This window comes from Pelodiscus sinensis, chromosome 3 (genome assembly GCF_049634645.1).
Source record: "Pelodiscus sinensis isolate JC-2024 chromosome 3, ASM4963464v1, whole genome shotgun sequence".
NCBI classification, from domain to species: domain Eukaryota; kingdom Metazoa; phylum Chordata; order Testudines; family Trionychidae; genus Pelodiscus; species Pelodiscus sinensis.
Window position 1 is genome coordinate 117077640 of NC_134713.1, and position 7709 is coordinate 117085348.

General features: G+C 41.8%; 1 long non-coding RNA gene across 1 annotated transcript; it reads left to right on the forward strand.

Moving 5' to 3' along the window:
• The first annotated feature begins 1609 nt into the window (after positions 1-1609).
• Positions 1610-7191, forward strand: LOC142827640 (uncharacterized). The gene is made up of 3 exons (XR_012902341.1): positions 1610-1661; positions 3474-3578; positions 6799-7191. It is a non-coding gene; the product is annotated as an uncharacterized LOC142827640 (long non-coding RNA).
• The last annotated feature ends 518 nt before the right edge of the window (positions 7192-7709 follow it).

The following is a 7709-nucleotide window of genomic DNA, read 5'->3' on the forward strand; positions in this document are numbered from 1 at the left end:
TAGCTGCAAACTGAATGACTGCAGGCTTCCCTACAAAGCTCCCTACCCTGCAACTAGACTCAAGAAACTCGCTGAGAATGTAGATCACAATTTTAAAACAGTTTTTAACATACCTCACATTAGAGCTCTCCAGAGGTAACTTCTGTACAAACTCTACAATGTTAACTATATACGGCATAAGAGATGTCTTACATGCTTTGTTACGTAACCAATTAATGGTTTTGAGAAATGATTTTTGAAGTCCTTGATCAAAATAGTCTAATCTCTATTTTACTGTAGCAACGCTTACAAGAAAACTGAGGATATCTTATTACTTGGTACTGCAATTGTGTGGCATACTAACCAGCAAACTCACGGTATGCATAACTGCTATGGGCTGAGTCAAAGGGAGACTTGCTTGATGCGGAGGCTACCTATAAATCATAAGGAAGATCTTTATTCAGACCTCATCTGCTATCATAACAGGATGCTGAGTCAGAATGAGACCACCTTCTAGCTGAGGGACTCCACCAGCTGAGCACATGTCTTATAGCCAACCCCTGCTCTGCAGTGTGAAAGCTGAATATGTCCACTTCCAAGCAATGAAAGCAGGACCAGTCTTGCTCCCACAACCTGCACTGAGAATGACCACAGAAGTCTGTGGTTGCTAGGAAATACCAGGAATTCTGTAGCTATTTCACTGAAGCCTAGAGAAGGACATGGGGGGCACTTAGCCCCAACTTATTTCAGCCAGAAGCAGCAACCAGGTGCAGCATAGTGCATGCAGCTTTCTAAGAGTATCCAGGAATGGGAAAGTAGTGGCTGTACTCATACCAAGTGGAGAAAAGTCACATCCACTGCCCCTGAAAAATCCTCAAAGAGAGCACTGATATTGGGGCCTGTCGCCAGAGGCATGTAGATTAGGCTACCAGACATAGTAAAATAAAGCGGCAATTTAAATAATCACAACTTCATTTAAATTTACATGGCTGCCACGCTGAGCCGACAAACAGCTGATCAGCTGTTTGTCGGCTCAGCGCGGCAGCCATGTAAATTTAAATGAAGCGTCGATTATTTAAATCGCCGCTTCATTTTCCTATGTCTGGTAGCCTAATCTGGTGACAGAGGCATGTAGTCTAGACGTACCCTGAGTTTCCCAGGCCCAGTCTGGTCTGAGTGCTTTGAACCTTCCGTTGTTATGCACAGGCAGTTGGAACCAGACACCAAATAACAAAGACCTCCTGCAAGTATCTTGAGCACTTTGTGATCACTGAATGCCATAGGCACAATCTGAACATAAGCCATACAACTAAGTGGAGCAGGGTCAGTGAAACTGAGGCACAGAGAGTTCAGTAACTTAGCCCTAGTTCAGCAGCAAGCCAGCTGCAGGACTGGAGGTTGAATTTAAGAGTTTAGCTCCCAGGCCCTGTTTTAACAGCTAGACTAGTCTAGTTTCCATATAAAAGCTAATACCCCTGATAAAATTCACAGGTTGGGAAAGTGTGATGGAATTAACTTTCCCTCCTCTTTTCTTTACCTCTCCTCCCCTTCCTTGTCCCTTTGCTGTGGGCCTGGAAACAGCTGAGGGGGCACTGTGACATCAGAATTGACATCACCCCTTCTGCTTCAGGGTAGCGTGGGGTGACTGCAGAGTGAAGGGCTTTGCCCACCAGATCTCCAAGGTGGGCAGAAAGAATAAGGCATCCTCACTGATTGTAGAAAATTTGCAGAGGGTATTATTAAGAGGAGGAGACAAATAGTTGGAATTAATAACTCTTAGGAATGTGGGTTTAATGCTGCTGATTTAAATGGTTTTATGGACTGTAGCTGATTTCTCTGGCCCAGGCTTTGGCTCTCCTATTGCCAATATTCAGCTATTCATGGAAAGTAGGATTACGATATTACTGCTATCACATCAGCACCTCTTCCAACCTCACTGCCAACCCACCAGCCCCTGTAGATTTAAATCTAAGGATTTTACCACTACCAGGTCAAAGTGTAAGGGAGGAAACACTAGAAAAAACAGCAGTCGGGTCCTGCTCCTCACCCTTAATAGTGGTTCATAATGTTGCCATTGTATGATTTCTTTTTTTCAGGAGCAGTTCACCAGAGCAGCAGGGCATGTATGCTTTTGCATACTGGTGAATTTCAGAGTGGTTGTCTTCAAAACAAAAATCAAAGAGTGCGTGTGATGCAAAGGTGCAGGGAGGGTTTTGTCCATGAAACATGCACCCGAGATGGTACAGAGTTAGTGTTAGATTTGGTGCTCAAGCTGATCTCAACTATCAGGTCAAAGCATAAGGAGACAGAGAGTCTCTAAGGCAGCTAGGACCCAAACCATTAAGAGTTACACATTAGATTGTTCATTATGTGGCAGATTGCCAGCATCATGTCTATAGTTATGAAGAAATGCTGATGTGCCACAGGTCAAATAGACACGGAACATGAACATATGGACAAAAATAAAAATGCAGGGCTGTTTTTTTAAGGCACAAAGTAGGATTCGATGAGGTATTTCCCATGCAGGGCACAGAGAACTAAACACAAAACTCCCATTAACACTAATGGGAGTTATGCACTTAATGTCCCACATGCTGTTCTGAAAATCTAATATAACCCCGTGCCTAGATACCACTTTACATAAATAAAGAGTTAAACCATAAAAAAATGAAATGTACCATCTACCTATTTAATATCTCCTAAAAATATACATTAACTTTCCATATGAACTTAACTGCTGACTATATCCTAGGGGAAAACATGTCTCATAAGACAATTTCTAGCTTTTAAGACTCATTTTGGGAAAAAAGAATATGCTTGTTCTCAGGGTCTGTGTTAGAGAACTAGTTGCAATTGTATCCAAATAGTCTTATTTTAATTTTGGGCAGGCTCCTGCTGTCAGTACAATGGCTAAATTCCCAATAAAATCATGGGCACTTTTGCTTATGTGAGGACTAAGAGTGGGTCTTTTGCTGGTAAACGCTTTAGAGAGTACATCTCAAATGCCCTTCAGTCTCAGTATGACTCCTTGAACCTGGCCCTACCAGCTGTTCCCTTCTGTCTCATTTTTCTACTAATCTTAAGCCTGTAGCAAAATGGAATTTGTAAAAATAGGGCCCAATCTAGTAGCCTTAATTCCAGGTGCAAAAAGGCTCCAGAACAAGAGCTAAGGCTCTATGTTAATGGCACATACACAGAGAAGTTAGATAAAACATGAGATATTGGAGGGTTGCAAAATAACATTATTTTTTAGAAGTCAGATCAATAAAGACACAAGAAAACAAAAGCAGAGCTCAAAGCGGGCTGCTCTCTAAAAGAGGGTTACAACTTACCCACTTTACTTTAGGTTGTCTCTTTACCAATTGATTCTGACATTCTTCCTCAATTACAAGCAGAACCACAAAACCCCTCTGAAATGTAAAATGATAGCCTGAAATTTTAAGTTTCCGATACACCAGAGAGCTCCAGGAAGAATTTTTCATTTCCATCCATAGGCATGGAAAGCACAGTCTTTGTGACTGAAGAAATCTACTCTGTATTTGAGAGAGTTTGTGTGTGTCTGTCTGTCCATCCATTTGATCAAGAACGCCTCCTAAATGGTAAGAGCTAGGACCATGACATTTGGAATACAGCTTCCTCTTATAATGTACCAGGAAAATGGAGTGTGCCTGGAATACAATTGTTTCTCATGAAATGCAAAGGGAGGGATTTGCTAACAGGCACAGTTATACTGTAGAATGACCACAGGAGGACGGGCACATCAAGTAAGAGAGTAGCTGGCTGAGTGAGGGGCTCTGGATGTTGCCAGCCACCATACACAGATAAGGTTCCTGTTCTGGTAAGCCACTGGCCAAGCAGCATGGCCAGAGAGGCCTGGGGATCTGGCAGCCAGACAAGGCAACACTTACTGCCATACAGGCAGCTTGTAGCCACACTCCTTGCCACGAACCTCACAACTTCACTCCAAAACCCCTGAGCCCCTCCCACACCCAACCTCCTGCCCTGACTCCTGAACTCCCTACAATTCTGCCCTGAGCCATCCACCCTGTCCTGAGCCTCCACACACTTCCCAACCCTGTCATGACTTCTGTATCCCTCACCTCATGCCCTGAGCCCCTCCTCACCCCTCAACCCTGACTCCTGCACCCCCACACCGTCCACCTCCTGCCCCAAACCCCTCCTTAAGGAGCCAAACAATGCCTGGCAAATGGTGCTAGTACTTCATAACTGACATAAATATCAGCACATCTTTTTACTACCTACTATGGACAATTAAATTGGCAATCAGCTAGAAATTACTGTTAGTTAACTTAAAATTGGATTTTGTATAAAACCAACCTACAATATATTGTCTGAGCAACAAGAAAATCAAGATTAAAACTTCAACTATCCACAAAGAATAAGTACTTTAACACCACTTTGCCTGTAGCTTGAATTTAGCATCATGATGAGTCCAGCAGATCTGGCTTTTCATGAGGGCCATAAGTAATGATGAACAGCTGGCCTTCTTAAATCAGGAAGTCTGCCAAGGGTGGGCAATTTGAAAAACCATAGGCTAGCTATTGCCAACATTTGAGAAGCATTGCCAAAACCCTGAGAGAAAAGAAAAATGCCTTTTCTAGAGTTTAACCCTCAGGCCATTTTAGGTGCCTAGAGACCGCTAACAAGTCCATTTAGTTGGCAAAGAAGTAATTACCTTAGGGCAAGATTTTGACTGTACTGATCAGTTTATGGCCAAAATAAAAATATTTCTTGGAGAGGTTATGAAACAGTTCTGTATATCCACTGGGAATGGGACTCACATCATCACATCCTATAGACTACTGAAAAGCCATCACACAGTAAGAGGGGATACCGCCAACAGTGAAAGATAATGCTATAGAACATATTTTAGTAACTAGTTTTAGCTTTTACTTATTTTTATAAGCAACAAATTAGGCTATTGTGGTAAAGAAAAAGCTTTCAATTAAAAATGTAAGTTGGTAACAATAATCACTGACTCCACTAGGACATCAGAATCAGGACACACTGTAGCCTGAAGGGATGTAAAAATTGATGAGATCCCACAACTTTTTAATAGAGTTTCTTTTTTATATTTTACACTGATCATGATCAACTACAGTATGATCCATCATAAATAGGCCAACACTTCTAAAACTATGATTAAGAATCACAAGAAACTGAGAGAGAATGTACACTAAGTTAGCCTGCACTTGCAAAATTATTACCACTCTTACCTGGACATTTCCCTTCCTAGTCCATTACACATCCCATTTGTTTTGCTTACGTTTATCTTCCATCCTGCTTTCATGTTGTCATTTCTTACAGTGATTCGTCTATATTTTCCTTAAATCAATACATCATCAGCTGCGAATCCTAGGTAATTCAACCCTGCTCTCTATTTATTCTAATAGCCATTTTCTCCATGGCATCTCCCCAACACCATATAGGAGGTCCAAATAGCAGCTTATGTCAGATTACTTGTGGAAATCATGATGTATGTTGATTACGTCAGTAAAAATAATTGTAAGTATAGCAAAGCCTCAGGGAAAGTTGAACTCGGTAGCCTTTTAATGCCTGCTGCTTAGAAACAGCTGGCTAGAACAGTGTGAAAAGTCGCATATTCCGGTTGTGCTGACTGTAGCAGACAGCATGAAATAGTGAAAGACTGTGACAAGACATTAGTTCAAAGATGTGTGTTGATTTTGTGTTGATTTTGTGGAAAAGGAAGTGACATCTCTGAAGCAGAGGTTGAAGTTGCTGGGAGAGAATGTGAGACAGTTAGGATCTCTCAGAAATGTATTGAAAAAGACCTTATTCAAAACTTTCTAGCAATCTGGATGGAGACAGTTGCAACTTTTTTTTATTACAGCACTGGATGAGCTCTCCCTTTTACACACCAGACTAACCTTGGGCTATGTCTAGACTGCAAGCCTCTTTCGAAAGAGGCTCTTTCGAAAGAGAGCATCTAGACTGCACGCGGAACTTTCGAAAGAGCAAGCCGCTTTTTCGAAAGAAAGCACCCAGTGAGTCTGGATGCTCTCTTTCGAAGAAGCCCTATTTACATTCAAGAACGCCTTCTTTCGAAAGAAGCACTTTCGAAAGAAGGCGTTCTTCCTCGTGAAATGAGGTTTACCGCCGTTGAAAGAAAAGCCGCGTTCTTTTGATTTAATTTTGAAAGAACGCGGCTGCAGTCTAGACGCAGGTGAAGTTTTTTCGGAAAAAGGCTACTTTTCCCGAAAAAACCCCTGAGTCTGGACACAGCCTTGGACTCCACATGCTCTATGCTGGCTGTGTCAAACGGGGTTCAATCATAGCCTTTAGGCACAATTTTGAAGTGTAAATCCCCTATTTAGCATGCCTTCCTGAGACAAGAGACTCTGCAGTCCAACTGCCTAGATCCTGAAACTCGTGCTAACCCACCCAAGCCTTCCCAGTACCAACTGCAATCTGCTCACAGGTCCACTGAAGTTGTGGATCCACAAAACTTCCTCCAATATCCTCACTACACTACAAATCCTTTGGGCATTGGTCAATGAACTTTCAGGACCCATGGACCCTCCTCCTTCCTAGTTTTGCCTCTTTCTTCTGATTGGTGAGAGCCCCAGCTAAGAATAGACCTGGTCTTTTTATAAAATTCCAGTCCTTTCTATAAGATAAGCCCATTCCCTGGCTTCAAGCCCCTTTTCAGGTGATTCACTTCTCGGTTACAACTCACCTAAAGTCCTAACTAGGAAAATAGGTTCCCCTTTGCACAGCAGCCAGGGCATTGTTCTAGAATGCCTCCATGTGTCTCACTGACGTTCTATGTCTATACAGGTAACCTGCAGACCGTAGTAGCCTTTAGGGAATCCTCCAGGAATACAGATGCAGTGGCCGGGCTGAGTCGATGCACCATCAGGGATACTGACTTGCCTCAGACACATTTTGTCTGTGCTTGAAACCCATATGAAAGAGAGATTTTTGGAGTTCTACAGGAATTTTTCACTTGCTTCTTCAGTCAGGGTTAGTACAGCATGAACTGTGGCTATCTAAATGATTGGTTGAGTATTACCAGTGACACTTGACTTATTTGACTGGACTTTGCCATACAAACTGCTAATTACTAAGCTGCACCTGGTCCTAAATGATTACCTAAAGGAAAAGGAGATGAATTGGTGTTACTGAGAATGCAGTTTGGTCAGGACTGTCAAAAGCTTACATCTATGACAGAAAAAGTAACAACAGAGTAAACATTAATGTACTTTGTTACCAAATTCTTTATGCTTCATTTGCTGCTTTAGTTTCAGTATTTTACTTCAAGCAACTTCATATCTCACACTACTTCATTTTATTTTTCTCCCTCTCCTAGCAAACAGCTAGAAAGAAAGTTCTAGCCAGTACTTAAATGAATTATATCTAAAATTGCAATATTAACAAAAAAGTGTGCTAAGCCATTTAGCAAGTCGAATTACATTACTTTAAAATCACTTACATCAAGAATGTGATCAAGAGACACTGACAGTATGTTCAAAAGTAATGAAGAACTGTGCTGGGTTGTTTACATTGCTGCCACAAAAGCTCTGTACATTAAGATCTTACTCCCAGCAAAGTGTAGGTTGCTTGTTTTCTTTAGGTTACTGCCTGATGGCAGGGAATTAAACTGGATGACTGTATTGCTGTATGGGACTTATTGTTATGAGAGCAAACCACCAGGCAACGTAACACACACATTTTAATGTCTTCTAGAG